We start from the raw sequence: 27,228 nt of genomic DNA, 5'->3' as shown, positions 1-27,228 counted from the left end.
TGCTGCAAACAGTGACCTGAAGCGGACGCTTCATTTTAATGGCGACCGCTTGCAGGTTTGTATTTAGATCAACAGCTTCGGCGGTAGCTCTGGTCGATGTTAATATTGCTACTCCACCTCTAATTCTTACATTTGGCGGTTAATCTCGCCGAAATATATCGTATCTTTTTAATTTAAAATTTTCATTTCGGCTGAAATTTGTTTCTTGCAGAAATATACAAATCGGGTCTACATCATGTACCAAGCGTTGGAGCTCATGGATGTTTGAAAAACATCCATTGATGTTCCATTGTACAATCGACTTGCTGATTTTAAATTAAATTATAGCCTAGGTTTTCCTTTCGGCCATCCTTTTTTTCTCCATATTGCGAACAGCATTGTGTTCGCGGAGAACGTCGTCGCCCGTATAGCTTCCAGTCTCCGAATCGGAGACCACCGAAGCCGCCGACGTCGAAGGACATGGATCGACGCCGATTGAGAGGCGACAACCTGGCCGACTCCCGGCACGGGGATAGCACCAGTCACCGCCTGTGGAAGGGGGGACACTTGCCCCCCCTGTGTGGTTTTTGTGGCCTCTGTGGTTTAGAGGCCTCAGTTGCAGGAGGCTTGGAAGCCTCTATAACACACTCTTTCTTGAAGGATCTTGAAGGATATCGCTAAGACGGACTTGACCTTCTGGTTTGGCGTCCGTTTCTTTTCTACAGGAGCAACTTTCATTTTTACAGATTTATCTTCAGCAGGCTGTACCACTATCTTTGGCTTAACAAATTCTTTGTTGCTGAAAGGCTTTATCTTGCTTTCGATGATCCTTTCAATCATGTTAGCCAAAGTAGGCGCAAGTTTGTTTATAATTTGAGTCTCATCTACAGCAATTGGAACAGGAGCAGGAACAGCAGCCGCAGCCTGAGCATAAGTTGTTGTTGCTCTAGGCTTGCGGGCGTTAACAATCTTCTTTGCTTCGAAGTAGCTGACCTTTTGCAGGGTTTTTACTTCCTGCACAGCCAGCTCGTCTTTGTAGACAGGACAGTTCCTGGATCCACAAGAATGTGTTCCCTTTCAATTGATACATGTAGGAGGTTCTTTACATGGCTCCCCTTCATGCACCTCACCACCGCACACGCATATTTGCGGTCTTTCACATCTAAGAGCGGTGTGACCAAAGCGTTGGCACTTAAAGCACCTCATAGGCTGCGGGACAAATGCCCGCACGCCCAGTCGATGAATCCCCGCTCTTACTTTCTCTGGCAAAGTAGGCCGGTTGAAAGTTAGGACATGAGAGGCTGAGGGTAGCACCTTACCGTTCCTTCTCATGTTCAATCGACGACACTCTATTACTCCTTGCGATGACAACTCCTCAACAATTGCTTGCTTCGAGCAATAGCAATTTAGAAGATCCCGACAGACGACCACACCCCTTGAGGTGTTGAGCGTACCGTGGGGATCAACATGTACAGCCAATTTTCCAATCTTTTTAAGGCCTAGGATCTTTTGAGACTGAGCATCATTTACAGTCTCCACATGAAATCCTGTGAAGGTCTTCCTTATTTCTTTAACAGGCCCTCCAGCGCATTTAGTTATTTTCCGAGCAATGAGAAAAGGACTCACCCTCGAGAAATTTCCATCCTCCTTTGTAATGACCAAGTATTTGGGTTTAGGTACATTACTAATCTTGAAAAAAGCTTTTTCTAGCTTCAATCTCAATCCTTCTTGATTCCGCACTCTTTCTCCGTTTTGCCTCAGGCGAAACGGCTGGTTCTAGACGGGGGTGTTTACGTGAACCCTCTGCCAGGTTTGTTTGTTCAACTTGCATGATCGTTTTATCCCTTCTGTAGTAAGGCTAGCCGCCGGGGTACACCCCCACTCCAGGGCTACCAACCCTGGAGGTCCATTCCATGTCTTGGCAAAGAGCGGATGCGCAGTCTCTGCACTGACTCCAGGCCCTTACACACCGAGGTTTTCAGGGCTCCCATGCCATGAAAAACATGGGCACCTTAACTACGTGCTTGCCATCGCTGGGGGCATGTGGACAACGAAAGGTCTCCGTTACACCTGCAAATAACTTCAACCGTGGCCCCCACATCGCCACCTCTAAAGGTGATATCAATACATGTCTATATTCGTTAAAAGTTTTCGTACCTCACGTGGCCGCGAAATCCAGTTTTAAAATTCGGCCGAAAAATAGCATATCCGAGAACAACACTCGGAACCCTGCTAGCCAGCTATATGTAATGTACGTAAGTACATTACATATAGCCCTGGAAGTGGAACGTAGATGTTGTGTTCCGGACGTAGGGATTACCTACCTCAGGGCATTATTATTATTATTATTATTATTATTCCGAGGCACCAGAAGCGACCCATGTACTGGTGGACACCGGAGATTGCGGGGTGGCGCCAAGAGTGTCTTCGACTAAGACAGGTGGCCCAACGTGCGAGGAATCGCATTGACGCGAACGCCAGGTCAGCCGAGTATAAGACAGCAAAGAAGCGGTTCCGTCGAGCCATCAACGTGAGCAAGGCACGCTGCTGGAGAGAACTGACGGAGACCGTGGATGCAGACCCTTGGGGGCTAGGTTACAAGATAGTAACTCGGCGATTGGGGATCTCACGGTCACCAGCTCCACTAGACGAGGCTAAAGCGGAACACGTTTTAGCAAAATGTTTTTAGCAAAGATTTTTTAAAAGTCCAGTTTATCTTAAAAAAATGTATTTTATTAATATTTCTGTAGTTACTTCAAACAAAATATATAATTAAAATTTGAATGTAGTTACCTTATTTTATTTTCAGATTCGTAGTTTGCGTGAAAAGGAGCACAGGGTGAGTGTAATAAGAATGCTATCACAGCGAAGTGTATGAAGTATTAAAACAAGAAAAGATGTTAAAATATTTTTAAAGGAGTCATGGGAACAGACTTTATTATTATTTAAGAGTCCGCATTTAAGACCAACTGTACTTACATGCCTCATACAATTTGGACTTATTGTAGGGTAAGAATAACTAATTATTTAAATTGTTTTCAATTCAATGATGACATTTATCATGATCATCATCTTTCTTTCATCGTGTACTACCTTGATTTATAAGAAGAGACTTCATTGCGCTTCAGTTTCTACATTTTATAAATCTACTAATGATCTAAAAGGTCTGACAATCTATTGAAATCTCTTGTAACAGGATCAGTATTACTTAGTTGATGAGTTTTTAATCAGTTGTTAATTAGATAAAACTGGATTTTCTCCCAACTCATTAAACTTGTATACATTACTATGTTTATTATGTATTTATCATACATTACTATGTTTATTATGCACACTGTTCTCAAATATTTATCAATTAATGCTATCGAAATTGTTATTTTATGCTGTATTTCTATTTATATATTATCTTCACGTAGTTACATCAATATTGTTCGCTGCTATAATTATCTTTTTACATTAATTTAAATTTAAGCCAGTCCTTTTTTTTTATTAACTCATTTTTTAATTTTTAGTGTTGCACTGGTTTAGGTTTTTTCTTATTTTTCCTTGACTCTTTTATATAAATGGTGGAGCAATTCAATTTTTTTAATCTTTGGAATAAAACCTATTCTTGACTCCTGACATGATTTGTACAATTTATAATTTATGCAAAAAAATGTTACCATTTTAAATTATGTAAAACTTGTACAAACAGTATAAGCAATATACTGTAGTAAACTTGTGTAAAGGTTAATGACCGACTATAACTGTTGATGTTTGCTGTTTCATAAAAAAAAAAAATGTGTAAATAGTAGTTTCTAGTGTTTATTTTGTTATGCGTATATACCTAGCAGAAATATGTGCAAAAGAAGAAATAGCTGAAGGTTGGTGGTATTGTATATTGTAAAAGAAGTATTTTAGTAGAAATTAAGAGCTATATGAAGAGGAAACTTCAAGAATTCAAACAGATGCTATGATTTTTAATTGTTTTTATTTTTATTTTACTGTCCTGCTTTTTAAACCATTTTCCAGGCTCCCGGGTGTTAATTTTCTGTTCGTGCAGATAAGTCATTTTTATTTCAAATTGCACTTTAATTATATCAACATTTTTTTTTTTTTAGCTCCATTTCATTACAGTATATAAAATAAGAGGAATAAACTTCACTATAATATAAATATTTGTTATTCCAGGATCGAGTTCCTTTTAGAACATACCTTTATTTACTTTTCACCACGATCACATTGCATCCAGTCAGCCTGGATTGATTTTCTTGATACCGATATAGAAATCTCTTGCCTGTTCATGGCATCACCATGTCTTAAACCTAATGGTCATCATCAAAAATACTTTCTAGTAAGATGTTCGTCTAATTATTATTAAAATATGTACATTTTTGGTAAGGTCATTGTAATTTTTATAATAGTACATTTATCATCTACCTTTCTTAGTTTCGTCATAATTAAATCACCTGTTGACATTTACAGATGTATTCCATTTTAAAAACTCGCTGTACACACAGCGAGTGTGTGAAAGGTAGATAGTGTACCTAATATTAAAAAAATAAAATTAAAAATATTGTTCTTCTAACTCCATAAACAAGCCAAAGTTTCTCATTTGATGTTTGCAATCATTTCTGGTACTGCAGTTAATATTCCTCCGTTGCATTGATTTATGCTTATTTACTTTTGTACGATAACAATTATTTCATTTGGTGGCATACTACACTTCAAAAATTTTGCTCATATATATTTATTCTGCTCAAGAAATGCTCTTGCACCGCAGCTAAAATGTTTTCTTCAGTTTTCTGAATGACTAGACTTGATATTTCAATGATTTAATCTACTACAGTTAATGACTTTGTATTTCTTTCCACTCATTAAACATTATTTTGTTTTTACTGACAACCTCAGACATACTACATACATTTTTAATAAGGAGGATAAGATGGATGAAATGATAAGTTAAATAATCCAGACCCTTGTTAGTAATCAAACCAAGACCAGTTTATCTCAAAGCTCACATGCTAATCATTACACCGACTTAGCAACCTTTCACTTTAAGATCATGTAATTACTTTAGCACATTTTTCTTATTAATTTTGTCAGACTAATTACAATCTATAACCTGATAAACTTTGCATGTCATTCAGACCCTTTCAAATGCAGCACTTCTATCAACTGTGAAAAAATAATTTCCCTTGTACTTTTACTAGCCTTCTATTTTTGTATTTTTTGTATTTTGCCCCTTGTATACAGACATAAATACACATACTGTCTACAGCCTGTACTAATTTATTGGATCGAGTGAGTATCAGATTTCTCCCTCCATTATCCCCTCTCTATAGATTATTTCTCCTTACCAAACCTTTTCTCGTCCTATCTTTTTGTTGATTTATGGGTCTTCCTTTTTATTTTCTTCCCTTTTATTTTGACTGCATCATTGTTCTTTTTCTTTTCCGCTTTTCAGGCGAAGATAAATAATTACGTATAATTTTTCATAAAACCACTCATTGCTTTAAATAGTTAACCTGCCTGTTTGTCAGGTGAAAGTAACAAATAAATCGTCCTGATCAAAGGCAGACTGTGATAAAGCCCTTTCGAAGTTTATTCTTTATTCCTTCTTCCTTCTTCCTTGGATAGATTCTTCAGGATAAGTTAATTATGTCACCTGCTCACCTTTGATCTCTCTTGGTGATGTGCTGGTACATTATAGTATTCCTGTGTGACATCCGTCTCTTTACTAGGCTTCCGAAGGAAATGACTTTACAGTGAGGCAGTTCAGTGACTCTTATGTTCAAATAGTATAAAAAAAAATTATTTACCAAGGTACCTGAAGATAAAAAAATTATGTATCAAATTTTAGGACAATTAGAAGGTAATACATTTTTGCGTTTAAACCCAAAAATTACTAAGATTCTCATTGTTAATAAAGGTAAAAGTTTGCAAAAATAATAAGTTTATTATTAAACTTATTTATCATTCTTTTCATTATATTTATTTATATTGTCTATTCATATAAAATAATTTATTAATAGTATATAATCTTATTTTTATTTGTTTTCCAGGTACTATACTTTAATGATGTGGTTTCCTGAATTATTTAATCGTTTTGACAAATTTGAAGAACTTCACCCAAATGAAACTCCATCAGTTTGTATCGTATCTTCAGTATTTCATCAAGAACCCACCGGGTTGGTCTAGTGGTGAACACGTCTTCCCAAATCAGCTGATTTGGAAGTCGAGAGTTCTAGCGTTCAAGTCCTAGTAAAGCCAGTTATTTTTACACGGATTTGAATACTAGATCTTGGATACCGGTGTTCTTTGGTGGTTGGGTTTCAATTAACCACACATCTCAGGAATGGTTGAACTGAGAATGTACAAGACTACACTTCATTTACACTCATACATATCATCCTCATTCATCCTCTGAAGAATTATCTAAACGGTAGTTACCAGAGGCTAAACAGGAAACAGAAAGAAAGTATTTCATGAAGAAAAGCTATGTGATGCTACTTCAATTGATCGTTCAGTATATTTACATACACTTGTAATTGGATTAACATGTATACCAACCAGTTTTTGGTTACCATTATGTGTCCATAGGCTAGGAATTAAATTTTTTCTGAGTAAGTACATAAATAGCAATTGGTAGTTTGTAAATAGTAATTGTATTTAAGTACGTGTAATTTTTTGTTTCAGATATTTTCTTTTTAACTCATCTTAGATGACAACTTTATATAAAAAAAAATCAATTTATTAAAATAAAAATAATAATAAAATAAAATAATATTTTATTTATTTATTAAAATCAAGTTTATTCATTTATTGTTTCAACTACAAACTGATGCCTAGTGTATATTAAATCTTTTTTTTTAATTTTGCAAATCTTTTATCCTTGTCAGAGTTGACAAGGACATCCTCAATTTGATCCATATGTAATTTTTTTTAAGTAGCCTTAGTTTTTATCTCGTAGGGATAAGTTCTGGTGCATATCATATAAATTTCCTTTTTCTATTTTGAAATGGAAGTTTCTCAGACAGTCCTACAGTAAGTTTTTAAAATATCATCAATGGAAGGTTTATTTTTTAAAAAAATACTTTGACCATGTTGTTGATTGGAAGAATTTTTTTGACATCTTCTTGCTTGGTATTTATTGTTTATTATAAATTTATGATATTTTCTAATTTTCAGCGATATATCAAATGTGGTATTTATTTTCTTTGGTTCTAGAATTATAGCCAAATAAAATTTTTGTTATTGGAAATATTTGGATCTTAGGGAAGGCACATTGGTTCGAATCAGATTCATCTTCTTTTTTTTTTTTAATTTAAATATATTGACTTATTAATAACACTGATAAACACATAATTTTTGTTTCCTAACATGCAGTACATGATTTTAATCTATTTTTTGATGCTGAAAATAAATATGAACTCAGAATCTTTCTATAGACCACCATTTTTGAAAAATTTTTTAATTTTAATTAAAGGATTTTTTTCATTTTTCAACACATAGTTAACATACTAAGCTCCTATATTGTATTTTGTTAGCTCATCTTTTATTGTTTAACATTGTTAACATAATTTGTAAGCTAAAAATAAACAATACTAGACAAAGAATTAAATCATATCACAGTCGCATATTATGACATCATATCTAATACTGAAGAGTGAGCCTTCATGGACAAGATTAATCGTGTCTTTGCAGGTCAAACATGTAGCTGAAAATACAGCTGTGTTGTTTGTATTAGCACTGGATTTAGGAATGAATTAATTTTGTTCAGTCTTATTTCTGTCTTAAGTTGGTTAACAGTGCAGTATCATAATCCCATGAAATTGTGTAGATATTGTGGATATCTTTTGTTATGCATGTGGTGAGTTTACTTAAAATCAAATAGAAAAAACATTACACCTTTAATTAAAAAAGCATTCGCTTGAGATTTCAGTGTAAAACTGGTCAGGATAAGATGGAGACTTCTCATATAGTATGCACTAATTGTTCTGTTTATTTAAGAGGATGGCTGAAAGGTACACAGAAGGCTTTGTCATTTGGTGTACTTGTGATCTGACGTGAACCAAAATATCATGTAACTGATCGTTACTTTTGTTTAACAAGTGTGTCTGGAATTTCTAAAAATCTAAACATACTGTAAAATATCCTTCATTGCAATCTGCAATCAGGCTTGTACTTCACAGTGAAATTATTGCAGCTCCTGAGCCACCTGTGAATGTATGTTTTGAAAGTAGTGATGAAGAATCGGGCAGTACTGAAGAAGACAACAATGATTTTGATTTTGAATTATCTTCCAATATGCCACATTTTATATCACAAGGTGAATTAAATGACTCTGTTAGGGATTTAAATTTGTCAAAAATCAAGCTGAACTGTTAGGATCAAGACTGAAAGGTTGGAATTTACTTTAAAAAAATATAAAAAATTTTGGGCTTTTGAAACCGACAAAAAGAACTTTCTCAGTACTTTATTGATGAAAATAATTTTGTTTATTGCACAAATATTGATGAGCTTATGTTGCACTTAGGACAAGTTCATAAACCTGGGGACTGGTGCCTTTTCATAGATTCGTCCAAGTATAGTTTAAAACTGTAACAAATATCCTTCAATACCAATCGCTTATGGTATTAATTTGAAAGAGACATACAATGTGATGAAAGACGTTCTTGAAAAAATAAATTATAAAAAACATAGCTGGAATGTATGTGGTGATTTGAAAGTTATAGCTATTTTGTTAGGCATGAAGTTAAGCTATACTATGTACGTATTTTCTTTGCGAATGGGACAGCCGAGCTAGAGATAAACATTATTTTACCATACAGTGAAAGAAATGAGACAACTTAACTCCAAATGGGAAAAATATTATTCATGAACCCTTATTTCAACCCAAAAAATTATTTTTATCCCCTCTCCATATCAAGCTAGCACTAATGAAAAATTTTGTAAAAGCAATGAAGAAGGATAGTCCTGGGTGTTTGTACATCAGGCAGAAATTTGCAGATGTAAGTGAAGGAAAAAATAAAGAAAGAATATTTGTTGGTCCTCGGATAAGAGAATTGGTCAGAGATGATGTATTTAAATAATGTAGATCAATGTTAAATAATGTAGAAAGTGCAACTTGGGCTTCATTTAAAGACGTTTGCAAAAATTTTCTGGGCAAACAATAATCCGACAATTACGACTCCGATCATCCAAGTTTCACTTCCATATAAAGCTACGCTTCAAACATATACTTTCAAAAATCTTTTCCTGACGTTTAAATTAATTTTTGATCTAAACAAATTATATTTCTGACTGAAGGCTCGTTTCATATGTGCTGTTCAGCATTTTATATTGCTCCTGCTTTGTCCATCTTTATTAATTCTATTTCCCAAATAACAAAATTGTTCAACTTCCATAATCTTTTCTTTTCCTATTTTTACATTCATCTTTGTTATTTCTATTAGATTTCATTACTTTCGTTTTGTTCTTGTTTATTTTCATGCTGTAGTTCTTGCGTAGGACTTCATCCATTCCGTTCATTGTTCCTTCTAAATTACTAAGTTACTTCTTAATTACTTCTAAGTTACTAGTAGTGCTCTCTGCCTTTCATCCAGAGGTCAGTTTTGAATCTTGGTCAGACATGGCATTTTTCATACACTTCAAAATTTCTATTTCCTTACTCCTACATATAAGCTTCGAGCTTCTGTGGTGAATTAATTATTAAAAAAATTCTATCAATTATTAATGGTACGTATATGGTATTAATTAATATTTCAATAAAATGTGCGTAAATTTTATTAATATAAATCATTTTTATTTTTGGAATAAAAAATAGTTGGTATCTGGTTGTGTTGCTCTGGGATTTTTATTAGTATAAAACGCTTTACAAAATTTAATATTGTCTTGTATATTTGAAGCACTTGCTAGTTTAGCTATTAGTGTTGTTTACTGTATCATGGTTGATCTCTTCCCAACACAACTCAGGTATTTTTTTACATATTTTATTATTAACTTATTTTTATTACTTTAATTATAATTAATTAACTTTATGTTATAAACACAATCAAAACAGTAATTGAAAATATTTTAACAGAAGTAAAAAAAAAGTTAGTTAAATTTATTTGGTTTTGTTTGTCTTTGAAAAAATGTAAAATGTTCTGTAATTTTCAATCCTGATTATCATTGACAACACTATAAATTATATACTACTTAATTAATGTTGTTTAATAGTTAATCTTACATCTTAATGTCATACTTTTAGATTATTAATTTTTTTTTTAAGTTGATTCAACTTTTATATAATTAGAATTTGTTTTTAGCAAACCGCGTTGGAAAGATTAAAAAAATGTCAGACCCTGATTGAAATCATGTGAGAGGAGATGACAATCCTGCTGATATGGCTTCACGAGGAGTTTCAGCGATCACTTGTTAAAGTTAACATTATGGTGGCATGGGCCAACGTGGTTGTCAGATTCTTCCACATGGCAGCAACTATTGGATTTGGAGTTCTATGAAGATGACATACCTGAACGAAGGTCGACGTCTCCGGTTAATGTGATCACTTTAGATGATGAATATTCATCCTTTGTTAGGGTTAAGCGCGTATCAGCATATATTCTTCGTTTTATAAATAGTGCAAAACTGAAAGTTTACAGTTTAAGAATAAATGGATTATTAAAACGAATGAATTAGATCAAGCAACGATCACTCTTGTCAAGACAGTTCAAAAAAGAACATTCATCGATGAGTACAATCATCTAAAAAACGGCAAGGAATTGAGCACACATAGCAAGCTCTTATCCCTGTGCCCATTTACTAACAAAGATGTTATCAGAGTTGGTGGTCGAATACACAATTCAGATTCAAACTACTAACAAAACATCCTACTGTTCTTCCATAAAATCATCGCTTTACAAAACCGGTTGCAAAACATGAGCGCATTAAACAGTTACATTTGAGACCACAAGCATTAGTTGCTTCCACTTCGGCAACAGTTTTGGCCTACTCACACATCGCTCATCTTATATTTAGAAAATTATATGTATCTCTTTATATAACCTGATTACTAATTCCTGTGTATTGAAACCTTTACAATGCACATATTTTTCTCAAAAATTACAAACATTAAACATTGTTTTCCTTAAAACTAAATTTATAATATAGATGTATGATTTTTTAAATTAAATTAACATATATGTTGCTTAATCCACTGTGTCTGTTCTATTGTTGACAGCATTTGTATTTCTATTGATGTAAATCATTTCTAGAGTGGTCGGTCCTTTTATGTGTATAATATTTTGGTGCTGTTGAAATCAAATGAATGTTTATGTTCTATTTTATATTTTGTGAGCACTGTCACTTCCTTTTTTCTATAGTTATGGGCTTCTATTCTTTTTTTAAGGTATTGAGGTGTTTGTCCAATGTACACAGTGTGACAATCCTTACATGGACTGCTGCATACTAGCTGGCTTGTTGATTTTTTACTATCAGTGATTTTAATTTAGTAAACATATTATTCAGATTGTTTAATTTTTATAAGCTAATATTCCCTACGAGTCTCCAAAATTTGGCCTAAATGGAAGTATCATTCTTATTCAAGAAATCTGTTCCCTGTGAAATTAAATTTCTATAAATTAAAAATAAAATTTCAAATATGATCAAATAAGAAATTAAAACTGAGAAAAGTATTATAAATATGTTAAAATATTTAACAGATCTTATTAACAACAAAATAAGTTTTTTACAAAAAAAATATTATTGCCTTTATAAGTTGTCGGGCCAAGGCTTCTTGAAGCTTGCCAGTTATATAAAATCCTCTAGCCATGTTACAAGCACTGCACAGGTTATGATTAATGGTGAGGATGCCACCTTACTGCCTCCAAACCTACAGAACATGTGGAGAGGATGATGGAAGATTGTATAACTCTGCTGACCCTTAATTATAAATCAGTTGGAAGAAGAAGTTTGAGCAGACCAAGAAAGAGATGGAAAGAAGCTGGAACAGGCAGTGCTTAATCCATAAATGAAGAAGAAGAAAATGAAGACAAAAAAAAAAATTTAAGTTGAAATAAACAAATAACACCTTAAAAAACATTTGCTTTAAATTCTGAAAAAAGTACTTTCCCAATTCGTCTTTGAATTTAGGATTTTAGAAGTCTGCCAAATTAAAAATTAACAATAACCAAAGATTTACTTATCCTTAATTTAGAACTGAACTCAAAAAATTTTAATTTAAAGGATCCAAAATATTATTTTCTAATTTTCATTATATATATTTTTTTAAATCAATTATTAATATTTTTATCTTGTAGTTTTATTTAAAATTAGGATAAGCCTCCAAAAATGGTGCCCATATGAAAGCAATAGCTGTTTGCAAAAAAAAAAAAAAAACATGAAGTTAAGGAACCTACATCTTCACAACAGTAAGAAAAAGAAAGCAAAGAAATTTAGTAGATTGCTACCATGTAGCTCTTGGAATGTAGGAATGTATACTAAAATCAATCTGATAATACCAGGTTATACATTATTTTGCTATAGTTATCCAAAACTAATTAATGAAACAAGAAAAAATTAAAAATATCTTCCTACGTTTGTATACAGACAATGTATTTATTATAATTAAAAATTTAAGCTTTTATATCAACAAACTGAGCTGAAATGTACAATAAATTTTTTTTTAAATGTTACTTCCAAGGATTTCAGTTATGGTTGTGACCATGTTTAGTGACAGGTGCAACACCTTTCCCGTAAGTGTCAGCTAATAGTTTTTTATGCAAATGTACTAAGAATGTGGTCGAAAAGCATGTGTAATTTGAATTCTGTCAGTTTATTTAGTATATCACTGTTGTGCACTTATGTATGTTTTTGTATTTCATAATATACAAATGTGGTACTTTTTGTGTACTGCAGAATATAAAGGGTGTGTTGATGTTGACAAATTTATAACTTCTATGAGATGGTCAACAAGTACTGATTTTATATTGTTGCGAAGGACTTTTATATGTTTATTGTATGTTTGTTTAAAACTGGATCTCATTTGAATATTTTGCAATCTAAAAATGTTAGTTTATATAATAATCCATTGGCATTATATTTGTTTGGTGATTTGTTCTGTGTGTAATGATGTTTTCATTAAAAAGATTTTTTTAAAGATCTTCCACTTATAGTGGCACCATTAAAGGAACTTCCTCTGCAAAATAAAAAAGAATCACAAAATTGGTAAATTTTATGAAAAGTACAGCTTGAACATGCGTGTAAAACTTATTTAATAATATGTAGATACAAGTATGTGTCAAATTGAGAACATCATAAAATTAAAAAGCATTAACATAACACAAAAGTTTAAAATTAGTTCTTTTTTATAAATTTTTTAATTTTTTTTCAGGGAAGGGAAAACAGATTGGGTGTGGGATGAATTTCAAAAATCAGTTCCAATGTCAACTTATTTAGTTGCTTTTATGATTTCTGAGATGGAACATAAAGATACAGATAAAGCAGATGGCAATGTTAAATTTAGAATATGGGCCAGAAAAGATGCTATAGATCAAGTAGAATTTGTTAAAAAACTTGGACCTAAGATTTTATCATTTTATGAGAAATATTTTGATATAAAATTTCCATTACCAAAGCAAGACTTAGTTGCATTACCTGATTTAATTCATGGTGCTATGGAAAACTGGGGACTTGTTACATTTAGGTATTCATGACTTGTTTTTACCCTTTTTTTAATTTAATACATATTGTTTTATTTACTACTAATTACAATTTAGGTTACAATTTTTAGAAACATTTATTCTTGAAATGTTTCTAAAAATATCACTTATTGTGAAAATGCTTCACACATATATTCATGTGAATCAATGCTCTAGCAAATCACAATTGAATGTCTTCATCAGTTATCTTTCTACAATACAGGATAACATTTTTGATAACAATTAAATATCAGCTACAAAATACATGAATAGAATAACATTAAACGACTTATTAGAAAAGGATGCTTTGAATCCTGGAACTAGTTTCAATACTGAAAAATGGAAATCTTACAACTGTATATCTATGTAGTTTTTTATTTAAAGTGATCATATATTTTTTTTATTTGCCAGGTTTTTAGAGGATATCATATTATCAAACATGTAATGTGCTCAATTCAAAACAATTCATAGAATAACAGGCGACTTGAGAATTAACAAATATACCAAATTAAATTAGTGACCATCACTGACAATTATTAATGTTAAAATTCTTCTCTCTTTCTTTACTGAATATGCACATACTTTGCAGAATAAATGAGTTCAAATATTTAAAAATTTTTTTCTGTAAATCTAAACTTTATGAATAACTTCTAAGCTACTTTACTATCCATTTTTTTATAAATAAAACTTTTATAACAAAACAGTGAACCAAATATAATAAATTTAAAAATCCCCATCTACAATCTGCTTTTAGTTGTTTATTTTTTTAAATGTTACTTTTGTGAAATGTATTCTTTCTTGTCTGTGACCTGCAGATTAACTGAAAAAGTTGCACAACCGAAAACGAATTACTTGATAAGGTGGTTGTAATAACTTTTTAAAAAACAATTTGTTATAAAATTTGGTTTGGAGATCACAAAAGTTTAAATTTCAAATTAATATTTCTGACCATCATGGAAAATAATGTACAAAAAAACTACAGGTTTATACAGACTAACTACAGTTTTAATTAGGTATAATCAAGTTTGAAGACAAATATAAAAAATTTACTGATATATTTTTATAAAATATACTTGAGATTTAGCCTTTTAAATCATTTTTACTAATTCAAAATATTTTTTAGGTTAATTTAAAAAAAAAGATACCTTTTTAGGATTCTTGATTCCAAAGGCCTTACTTTGGCTGATTATAACTTCTGGAATCCAAAAAAAAACATTGATTTTGAATATTATAGCATTACCATCATGTTTCATATGGATCTGTAATCTCAAATCATTAACTTTTATACATTTCTGTTTTTTTTACACTTTTTATAAATACATTATATGATTGCAACTATAATTTGTGAAGATATGGGAAACAGCTTTGTTATGAAAGTGCTTTAAAGTAATACACTAAATTTAAATTAGGATGAGAAGATGTTTTAAATACAATTATTTTTATTTACTAATTACATAGTGGACATGGCCAGTAAATGCTTTTTGTGCAACTACCTACAAGAATTAATTTCCTTTTATTCTTGAAAGGAATGTGACATCATTGGGTCACCTTTTTTACTGGAAGGAATGAATCAGTCCTTCCAATAGCAATACATTTGTATTGATTGAATTAAAAAATCTATTCATCATAATCACACTTCAATATTTAATTTATAATGAATTTACAATGAAGCCTACTTAATAATTCTCATATGTCTATAAGTTTTAGGTGTGAAGATATAAAGCCATTAAAAATATAAAAAACGGAAAAGTAAAAATATTAGTGATCTAAAATTTAGCGTATATTTCAATTCAGTTTGATGAACATTGCTCCAAAAGTTGAAAAAATCTGGTTATAAATTTTGTAAATTTTAATCAGGCAAAGTAAAGCCTTATGAATCAAAGATCTAAAATCAGATTTTATTTCAGATTTTCATAAAAAAAAAACCTCTCAAATAAAGTGTCTGACAAATGTTTAAATTTGTAAAACCTTTAAAAAAAATATGTTAAAATTTAAACAATTTAAAAAATTTTAAATGTGTCTGAACAGATAAATCCAACAAGCTAAATTTTTATACATACTATATTATAATCTAAAACTCCATTAATGAGATATTTGTCACCAAACTTGACCTCACATAAAAATATATAATCTGAAAATAAGTGCTTGAAATCAATATTTTTGTTAAGAATACAGTTTTTTTTAAATACATAACTTTTAATTAAAATGGATTTGAAAGGGATTGTATCCAATTACAATCACTTTTCTTTTTTTTGGATAAATTCAATTTTATAACAGACAATTACTGTAAAATAAAATAGTTCCTAATTGAGACTGAATCCTAGAACCTGCAGAATGAAAGGCAATAAGATTTTTTACCTATGAAGGTCAGGAGCTATGAAGATGACTAAATATTTGTAAAAAAAAAAAAATTATATAAAAATACATCATGTACATCGTACAAATCAAAAACTTGATACTGTAGTGTTTTTTTTTAAATTGATTGAAATATAGTTTTGTAATTAATGCTTATTCAAGGGATCTGGTGACAAACTGTTACTAATGCTTGTTAGAAAATATAGTAATTGTGTATTAATTACATATTACACATCTTTAATGTGGAAATGCAATAATCATTGAAAGAAACTTTTAAGAAGGATAGGTGTTGTTCGTTATCCTATAGTTCTCAGCCAGGAGTACATTTCTACAAGATTTTATACAACCAGGTTACTTTTGCTTATAACATTAGATTGGAAAATCACACAATGAATACAAGGATGTTCACAGTTATCTTGTTACTTAGTAATTCTATTTGTTTATTGTATTTAGTATGTTACTGTTTGGAGTTTTATATTCTATAAATAAATTTTAATTGTGTTTTATTTTTATTAAATAGTGGTATTTATAGAGTATGCAGATCATAGAAAAAAACATTAGTCTTATAAGCAACAATGTTGTCAGCCAGCAACAGATGTGAGATTGTAGTGGATGATCTAATATGGAGAATTAGTTGTGTTTTAAAAATAAAAATTTTATATGGTTGTAAGACACCCTTTCTGCTATCTTTCGTGCACCCATACAAGCAGATATGCAATAAACTCAATGCTTTTCTTCTTTATAATCTGTGATACCAAGGCAATTAGGAAACAAAGAGAGGATATTGAAAGAGTGAACTTTGGTGGTAATATCAACCATAAAATATATCATTGTAGAATAAAATAATGTTTCTAAGCTTTGCACACTACAGAAAAAATTATTTATTGTGTTATTAGAAAAAGTGATTTGCTATGTAATAAAAACAGTTCAACTGCTACTAAGGAATCGATCTCTCTAACTTTAGCACATGAATTAGCTCATCAGTGGTTTGGAAACCTTGTTACAATGAAATGGTGGTCAGATTTATGGTTAAATTAAGGATTTGCTACCTACATGGAAGCAGTAAAAATAGCGGTAAAATATAATAAAAGTTATGCAGCTTTAACAGTTTAATGATAAAACGTGTGTTTATAGCTGTAAGATAGGGCTCATTATGAAAAATTGTAATTCAAGAAATATATGACAATAAGTTACTGATATTTCAGTATTTGCTTTTTTATTTCTTTCAATAGAAGATGATTTTTTTTCAAGTTGCTTTCCAGATTTCATTCTCAGGAACCACTGATATATGTTACAAGTATAATTAGCAACTTAGAATATTAACTGATAAAAAAAATTGCATAAATTACAATATGTTCTCGGTTTAGTCCTAGTGCGTACTTAATTAGATATTTTGGTCATTTAAATAAATCTAAGTCTGAAACTTATCTTAAAGTTCAAGAAATACAATAGAAAAAGAATTATTCAGATTGGATTTGCTGTTCTTCAGTTTAAATGAGAAATGGTACAAACAAAATGACAGGTATTCTGATATTTATAATGTATACATATTAAAGTCATGAATTAATATACACAAACCAAATTAGTAATCCAACTTGTTCTTACCAGTCGTATCTGTCATCTCTGCTCCTCTTATGTGTGCTGGTCAAATTTCCAAAAGATTTTCCACATAAAAATTACTTCAAATTTTGTTTCTTTTAATTTTTTCCCCTTGAAATCTTTTATTAAATTGCATATCCACCAAGCAACTATTTTAGTTAGTAAACAATAAGGAAAAAATTTACGAAACTAGTAATGAATCCATATTCAAAATGAAAAACAATCCTTCAGGGTTGTTGAAAAACCTATTTTTGGTATGTTTTTGACATTGAATTATATTTTTGGTAGATACTTTTTTGAAACATTTCTAACATTACAGGTACAAAAAAATTAATTCTACTTGAAAATGAGTCTAGTTCCTGTTTAGAATTCCTTAAATATTGCATAAAACTTGCAGCCAATCACGGGTTGACTTTTTTTATACACAAAGTGTATCATGAAGTTCTCTCATGACTTTTATGACATATTCTATTTGTGAAAATAATGAAAAAATCTCATACAAACATTTGTTCTAAAATGCTTCATTTACGAGTTACAGTTAGTGACAGATTTCAGTTACCTGGTAAAATGAAATCGTACTGAAAATTTTAGAATGTTAATTAAGGAACAGAATTAGTGAATTCTTATGGTTTTTGACCTGAGAAATTAAATAAAATAGGTCTCAGAACAGTACTAGTTTTTGAGAAATTTGGGGTAAAAACTCCTGTTTTTTATGATTGATGTATAATAACTGTGTTAAAAAGGTAATAAAAAAAATAAAACTCTTTAACAAAGCTTGTAGAGAATTTAATTCTGAACAAAATGGTGTAAGATAATTGGATTAAAACAAAGAAAAGTTAAAAAATATTAGCATTTTATTTAAAAACGGTACACTAGACCAAAGTGCATATGTACCAGTTTATAAAAATGTTCAGAAATGAGCCTGCCATTTTCAACACATTTCTTGGCATGCTTCTGTACTTCAATTGCTGCTCTTTTTAGTTCTTTAGGATTGTACATAAGTTGCTCAGATGCATCCATAATGCGGATAGTTAATTCCTCATGAGAATGTACTTTTGTTTTATATACTACACTTTTTAATCCATCCTCAGATGCAAAAATCTTAAGATGTTAGATCAGGCAAGCTTCGTGGTCAGGAATGTTGAACAGAAAGATCTGTTTCTGAGGGAAATGATGATTTAAGAGAGTGGAAACAGCACAAGAGAAGTTGGGAGGCGCGCTATTCCACTGAAGTATACTTTGTGTTTCATTGCTAGAGTAACATCTTCATGCAGCTGGGACAACAATTCTTGAAGAATGTGCAAATAGACCTTACATTTAAGTGGCCAGGTAATATGAACAGTCCAAACAGCTGATTGTGAAGACCACACCATATATTGAGGCTAAATCGGTGTTGAAAACTGCCTTCCACCATTTCATGAGGACCTATTTCCTGAAGATTGTGAAAAGTCCCGCTTATAAGTTTTGGGATCTGGAATCCTACAATTCAGAAAATGTATTTCACATACTATTGCAACAACTCTAGCATTACCATTACTCACACCCAAAATGAATACCATCAGTTCATTCCTCTGTGGTAAATAACTAGCATTACTTCAATGGAAAACCGATCACCTTCAAACTAAATTCACAGGAAACCTTCACTAACAACAGCACAGTTCATAGTACCCAGTATACATGATGTACCTTACAGAATGATTTTATACACTAATACAGAATTGCACATGGATGATCAATTGTTATTGTACTGCCAACTTTGAAATAATAATTTTTCAAATAATTTATTGTATTTCTGTCATTAAAAAAAATTATTATCTAAGTAATTTTTATCTGTTTATTTTTCAGTTGTCTAATTTCCATGAATTAAATAACAATTAAGAACTTTATTCTGCAAGTTATATTACAAAAGGTCTTGTCATTCAAGTGTGATCCCAAATGAATAGAAAAATGGAAACAAATTGACTAACACAGACCCTTTTCTTAGATATGAAGTGCAAATATATAAAAGAAACCATGATATTTTTAAAATTTCAGTTTTATATTTTATAGATAAAGTTTACTACCAAAAATCACATATTGTTTGATAAAAAAAAAGTTTTTAAATCTTACGAACATATTGCCAATCTTTTATAAAATTGCAAAATTAGAATAATATTGAAACTATATTTTAAAATTCATGTGTGACAAACATTTAGTTTTCTCTTTTTAGGATGTGATTTACTTAATCATTCTAAACATTATACCCTATAAATAATACTCTACATTATGACATTTTCAGTTCAAACCTTATTCCTCATCCAGTTGTGGAGTATAATAATCTTTCATGGTTTAAAACTTGATTTAAAAAAATAATTTAGATCAGCGTAGAAATTCCTAAGTTTTAAGGAAACATCTTTTTTAATATACACATATTCTAATTTATTTATAGAGATCTTAATTTATTTATAGTGATGCAGGTAAATGCTTTGATTTATTTATATAGTTAACTTTGAGTTTCAAAATTATTTACTGTTTAAAATGTTGTTTATATTCCATTATTACTTCTTTATTTAGAGATATCTTAAGAAGTTAATCAGGCCAATTTTTGAAAAATATAATAATATTTTAAAAATACCAAAAAGATATGAAGAGCATAAATTAAAATTATTGATTACAAGCAAAGCATGTTATTTCAATATTAAGGCATGTTCACAACAAGCAGTTAAATTATTTAAAAAGTGGAGCATGGAGCAAAAGTGGAGACCAGAAGAAAGTAAAATGTTGGTAAATTTATAATCGTATGATATTATTATTGATAATAGACAATGAACCATTCCATCCCAAAATAAAAGTAGTTTTTATTCCCATATTACTAATATTCCAAAACTCATTGACCCATACCCTCTCATTTTCTTCCAGTCGGTATTTTTATGGCATCAAGTATGCCTGCTATATCACCGCGTCTAAAACAACATTCATTGATTGAATGCGTATTTTTGGAATATGGAGGAAGGTGCCCCAGTTTGAATTACAAAATCTTCTACAAAAGTTATTAAATGGTGCTGTAATTTTTACCTATCAGGTTTTAGTAAAGGTTATGTTTCTGTTTTACATATTTCTTCAAAAACTATCTTTAGATCTCCTGTGATTTTTGGTTCCGACCATTTAAAAAAATCAGATGTTTGATTCCTATCCACTAGCTTTGTTCTTTTTTTGTTTTAATTAAATTTTTAATTTCTTCAGAGGTTGAAATCATCTTCTAAGTTTTCAACAATGTATAAAAATTCTGTCTCAATTTTTTCTGAACAATTATAAAATTGTAAATTATAAAATTATTAAGTATATAAAAATATTCTGTGAGAATTTCACAGTTTTCAGAGTTATTTAGGCTTATTTTACCATTTTCCTTAAAAACTGACACTAGGTACATGGTATACATTTAGTTTATACTAAAAACTTGATAGAAATCTCTATAATTGTTTTTAACAAAGTTTTCCTGCATTTCCATAAGCTGAGATTTTTTGAAAACTCTGCTTGTTCCTCTTATCCTTCCTTTTTCTTTTCTTTGTTGGCTGTACTATTCATGATGTATTTCTTTCCAGAAGATTTCCACTTTTTTAATTTTTTTTTATCTTTCTGCTAATGCAGCTAGACATCTCTCATTCCACCTTACTTTCTTCTTGATCTTTGTTAAACAAAAAATCTTTTTAGCAGCACTGCTTATTTCTGTAGATAATCCTTGCCAACCACCTTTTTTGGATATTTTATTTCTTGAAACTTTTCCATTGCATTCTTTGTTACAGTAATTCTGTCTACGTTATAAAATTATTTAAATTATTTTTTTATTTGTAATTTTAGAAGGTAAAAATTTAATTTAGAAACGTAATGATCAGAATCAAACTCTCTAATTCTTCTTATTGTAACATTCATAATCTCTTTAATATTTCTTTTGGTGATAGTTACATGATTCAGCTGAAATTCTCCTAAGTTACGATTTGGAGATATCCATGTTTTACATTTCCTTGGTAGTTTTCTAAAGAATGTTGACATTGTATTAAACTGAAAAACTTATAAAAGTCAGTAAACCTTATACCATTTTTGCTGGTTTTATTACATCCTGGATATTCACCAACTATATTTCTAAAATATATATTATATAATTATATATTTCTGCCTATTTGTGCATTGAAATCACCCAAAGTATTTAACTTTGGAATCTTAGACATTTCTTCTTCTAAAAGATACCAGAATTCTTCTACTTACTGTGGATTTTTTCTATTGTATTCATTTATGGGAGCATGGCAATTGATGAGGATTTTAATTCAAGAAAAAATGTAGTTGAAGTACAAAGTTTTAGTTTAGTTCAAGTACAAAGATGTATTTTTGTTTTTACTTTTAATTTTAAGAAGAAACAGCCTTTTGGAACTGGATTTGAATTCTGGTACATTATCTTATATTTTCTTGTTTACATAAAAACCGGTACCTAATAATGGCATAATTTTCATAATTTTAATTGCAGGTTTACCATTAAAAATTCTATAATTTTTCATATCTGTTCCACATATCATATCTGTTCAATTGTCAACTAAAAATCTGGTTTCTTAGGTTTGAGATAAAATTTGGATCTCATTTTTGTCTAAATTCATTTTTTTATCTGAAGCTATAAATGCCAAAGAACTATTTCTTTTTAAATTTTAATGTTAAAGGATTCCAAGGATGCTCTGACTAATCCTGATTGCAGATGTTGGGACTCCCCAGACCCTAGATCCTGATGCATTGCATGAAGCAATGTTGGATTCCTTACTTGAGTTATCACGTGGGGTAGTTCTTTCTTTTAGCATACTTTGTTTTTCAATTGAAATTGTAAGTTGTGAGAGATAGCAATAGATTCCAAGTTAAGATCGGATAGATAGTCCAAAATTCTCCATGTTCGGTTCAGTTAGAAACTAGATCTAACCTACCCAGCGGCAACACGTGGAGGGAATCTGTCATTTATTGCCCTCATCAGAATCTATGAATTGAGTCTGCACTAAATTTTTTTTTTAGAAATGTCCTCTTTCAGTTACTTTATTTTTTTTATTTATACATTTTAAATAAATAAATGCCGAGATGTCAATGTGAGTAAATGAGAGTGTAGATCCTACTATTTTAGTAGCAGTTGGCTCACTAATATCTATTTCAAATGGATATATAGCAGAAATAGTTAAGATTTCTATCTTGTAGATTGCTTTGTGTAGCTAAAAAAAGTTCATTTTACAAAGCTTTTTTAAAACAAGTTTTGCTATTTGAATTTTATCCCATACAAGCACAAGCACTGTTACAAATTGAGATAATGGGCTAATATGATAATGTACCAATTAAATATAATTTGATTTTGTTTTAGCTTTGTATGAAATACAGAGGATAATTAAAAATAAAATGCATTTTTAACAATTTAGAGACAATATTTTCCTTACAGATGTTTGCAGAAAACATTTCACTGGCAACGGTCATGGACAAATATTTGAAACTGTATTCTGAATACTAGTTCTAAATACCTTATCTAAGGATAACAGACTAATATTTTGTTATATTATTTTCAGGATTCATGAGGACTTAAAAACAATAGTCTACTGTGAGGGTATTAAACATGGGACCGAAAAAGAATGGAATTTTCTATTCTCAGTATACATTAAAACAAATTTTGCTAAGGAGAAGTTAATTATACTTTCAGCTCTAAGTTGCAGTCGAGAAGTATGGATTCTTAATAGGTATTTGTTCTTCATAACAGATCTTGTAATACGGTAATATTATTTTTTAAATTCATTATTAAGAAATGAGTACAAGAAAAATGAATTTCATAGCTTATGAAAAGGTACAGGCCTGAGATTCAAACCCAGTACTTTCTGAATAAATGGCAGATTTTCTTCACTGTGTATGTTTGCAGATATATATATATAGTCTGTAGTAATGTTAGGTTATGATGGTGTATACAGAAACGTTGGGCTTAATCACAAATATCAACTTATACTTAAACATCTGTCATGGTTAAAAAAAACTTCAATTTTATTATATGTGCAGCTATAAATTTTCTTATATGTCCAAATAACTACAAACTGTAGAGCAAAATTTCTAAACAAATTTCATTATAAATTACAAAAAAGTTTGTTTATAACTTTTACAGGAAAAGTTTTATTCATATATTGTATGAAAAAGGTGACTAAAAAAACTTAGAACATATTAAGTTAGTTTGTGTTAATGCCTTCTATCTTATTCACCTACTTACTTACTTACTCCTTGGTGGTACAGCCTATGAAGAGGCCTTGGCCTCCATTTTGTCATAAAAGCCATTTTTATACAGGGTTGGATTATGCCCAACCCTCAATCTGAAGGACATGGGGTTTTCTGTCAGGGATTTTCTTCCCTTAACCTAGAGCATTCATTCTCAAAGTGGGTGATAATGCCCTCTTGTGAGAGCTGGAGGCCTCCAGGGAGGGTGGTAGAAGACCCACAGAAAATGTTGGGCATTCAGACAACATAGGAAGGTGATGGGTGATTAAAAAAAGCAAAAATGATGTTTTCCTGATTTTCAAACTAAAGTATAAAGTAAAATGTAAGTTTCAGTTCAGAAATTGGATATGCCACTGTTGCGACGTTGATGGGACGCCATTGGTCAACAGCGTTGCGGTAGATTTTATAGCGAGGGTGGACTCTATGTTTCATAGGTGATGAATGAAGACACCTTGTTAAAATACTCTAAAATACCTGGGTGTTATCCTTGATGAAAATTTTGGGTTCAAGGAACATCTACAGTATGTGACAAAAAAGGCCGCTGATACTTTTTATGAAATCGGTAGTCATTCATCTTTATTGGGGATTGAATTACGGTATCATGCGAATTTTAGTACAGTTTAATTTCACAGAGGGAGCAGAAAGCAGGGCGAAATGTTTCGCGAGCCAAAACTCGCTAATGAACCGTTTTCTGACCTATATGTGAACTTTTTTTCTTATACATATATTAACTTTTTTTGATTTTATGAACTTTATAAAATAACATGAACTTTTTTTTCTTAAGTTTGGCTATAGAATCATCTCCCGAGAGATTGCCGTGCAGTTTGGAATTACTCTGTACAAATAAAACCAACCTTCAATGTATGTACGCATGTTTGTTTTTAAGTTAATGACAGTAAAAATACATTTTCCCAGATAATAACTTCTGAGCTCATCTGAGCTTTTTGTTAAAGGAAGGTATCTGTATATGTTACTTGATAAAAATTCTGGTATTCGCCAACAAGATAGTAATCATGTGTTTAAAAATATTGTTTATTCTTCAATTGGTTATTTTGTAGCAAAAGAGTTCTTTTATATCAACATTGAAGAAATTATATCAATGTAAGTGGTATTTATCAGTTCATTTCATAATATATTTTTAATAGGTGAAACTTAGAAAAATATTACTTTACAATGCTACCTTAATTAGGTACAGAGTCTGAGCACTTAAATGCTAAGGGTCATTTATGTTCCATATGATTTATATCCTTATTTTTAGTAATAAATATGTTATTTATTACTCAGTTTAACCATTAGCCTCCTTTTACTTCTATTATAATATTAACTAGTTTTATTTTAAATACAATGAGTAATACATTCTATATATATATATATATATATATATAAATAAATAATCATTATGAACATATAGAGTTATTCTGGAGGAAGAGAAATGATCTGGGAACTGATTCTAGAGCTTGAAATAAGGAAAAAAGATCTTACAAACATATGTTTGAATTTGATTCGATTTTTCATGCCATACACATGAAACCATCAAGTTTACCTCTCGTATAACGCCTTAAAAATATTGGCATGACCTCATTTCACTGGGGAAAACTTAAGTCCAGGCAAAATCTTTACTAACCATAATTTTATAACCCAAATGTTTTTGGAAATATGTTTGTTTGTAACCCACTGGGTTGGTCTAGTGGTTAACGCGTCTTCCCAAATCAGCTCATTTGGAAGTCGAGAGTTACAGCGTTCAAGTCCTAGTAAAACCAGATATTTTTACATGGATTTGAATACTAGATCGTGGATACCGGTGTTCTTTGGTGGTTGGGTTTCAATTAACCACACATCTCAGGAATGGTCGAACTGAGAATGTACAAGACTACACTTCATTTACACTCATACATATCATCCTCTGAAGTATTACCTAAACGGTAGTTACCGGAGGGTAAACAGGAAAAAGAAAGAAATATGTTTGTAAGAACATTTTTCCTTATTTCAAGCTCTAGAACCAGTTCTCAAATTATTTCCTTCTGAATCACACTGTATATCCATAAATAATGATGTGGTCATGTAGAAAAATTGAAAGGGAAAGATGCCTAGTAGGATCTATGAGATGAAAATGTCAGCAAGGAGGCTGAGAGGTAGATGACTGAAAGAAGCCGAAGAGCATAAGAGAAAAGAATGAAAGGAGGGTATGGATATTAAGGTAATGACAGGATAAGGACAAATTTAGAGGCTTATGTTTCAAGCAGACTTGTCCAGTAGTTGGAAATTGTATATGATGAAAGTAGTGGAACTCGCTTCTTTTTTAAAATGGCTTTAACTCACATTTTCTATCCTTCTGGATAAAATCTTAATAAACTGCAATGGAAGTGAAGGCCATAGGATATATTTTATAAATGTATGATTTATGTATTTTATGTTTAGCATAACAAATATATTTTTTAATTCTAAAATATATTTTCAAATTAAAAAAAAAATCAAAATTTGAAATTAGATACCTTTGAAAAACAACAGAAAAATTACACTATTTTTTTCCTGACAATATCTTAGCAGTAGTTCTTTCTTCCTACTCGCTAGAAAAAAATTCTAAACAGGAGTGTTTTTACAAAATTTACTGTAATTGAACAATTTTTATGAAACGAATTTTACTCAGCTAGAACTCATTAAAATATTCACTTCAGTAGTTTAAAGCATTCAGATTTCAAATATTTTATTTCTAAAATAAAATAGAAACTATCTTTATGGGTGTTGTGAAAATGATGAGCAATAATCTAATTATAGTTTATAATAAGTTAAATTTTATATTAAATGTTCAAACAATTGTAAAAAATTAGTTTTTTTTTTAATTTTGAATACCTTATAGATGGAAAATTAAGAAAAAAAATTTTACTTTCTTTTGTTTGTAGTGTAGACTATGATGATGAAAATTTGAAAAAATCTTAGGTGGTCATGAAAACACCATTTGCTTAATTGTTTAGAATGACCCATATTTAATTTTATTATTGAAACATCCATTATTCATAGAACCTAATTTATCTTATTTCTAATGAACTCACTTTCCATTTCATACTATTTCTTTTTAACAAAGTATTAAATCTCACAGTATGAGATTAATATGTAACACTGTACATAATTATGAAGTAATTTCAGGTAAAAATATTTCTTTGAGGCATATACATTAATTGTATGTTTAAAAAATAACATGTATTCATTACAAGTATGAAAAACCAGTTTACATAGCTGTCATTTTTTATTATGCTGCTGGTACACTACAATGCAGGTTTCTCTTTAGAAGAAATATAATTGTAATTGGGAGCACTTTGTAAGGAATACTGTTTAAAATATATATCTTATTCTGTTATATTCAATGTAATTAAGAAAAAAATTA

The 27,228-nt window shown here is 30.4% G+C and overlaps 1 pseudogene; it reads left to right on the top strand.

Annotated features, from left to right (window-relative positions):
- LOC142319824 (uncharacterized) overlaps nt 1-27,228 on the top strand; it is a 35,089-nt pseudogene that overhangs the window by 7,015 nt on the left and 846 nt on the right.

This window comes from Lycorma delicatula, chromosome 2, assembly GCF_047948215.1.
Source record: "Lycorma delicatula isolate Av1 chromosome 2, ASM4794821v1, whole genome shotgun sequence".
Taxonomy (NCBI): Eukaryota; Metazoa; Arthropoda; class Insecta; order Hemiptera; family Fulgoridae; genus Lycorma; species Lycorma delicatula.
Note: the sequence above shows the minus strand (reverse complement) of the source record. Positions and strands in the feature narration are given on the sequence as shown.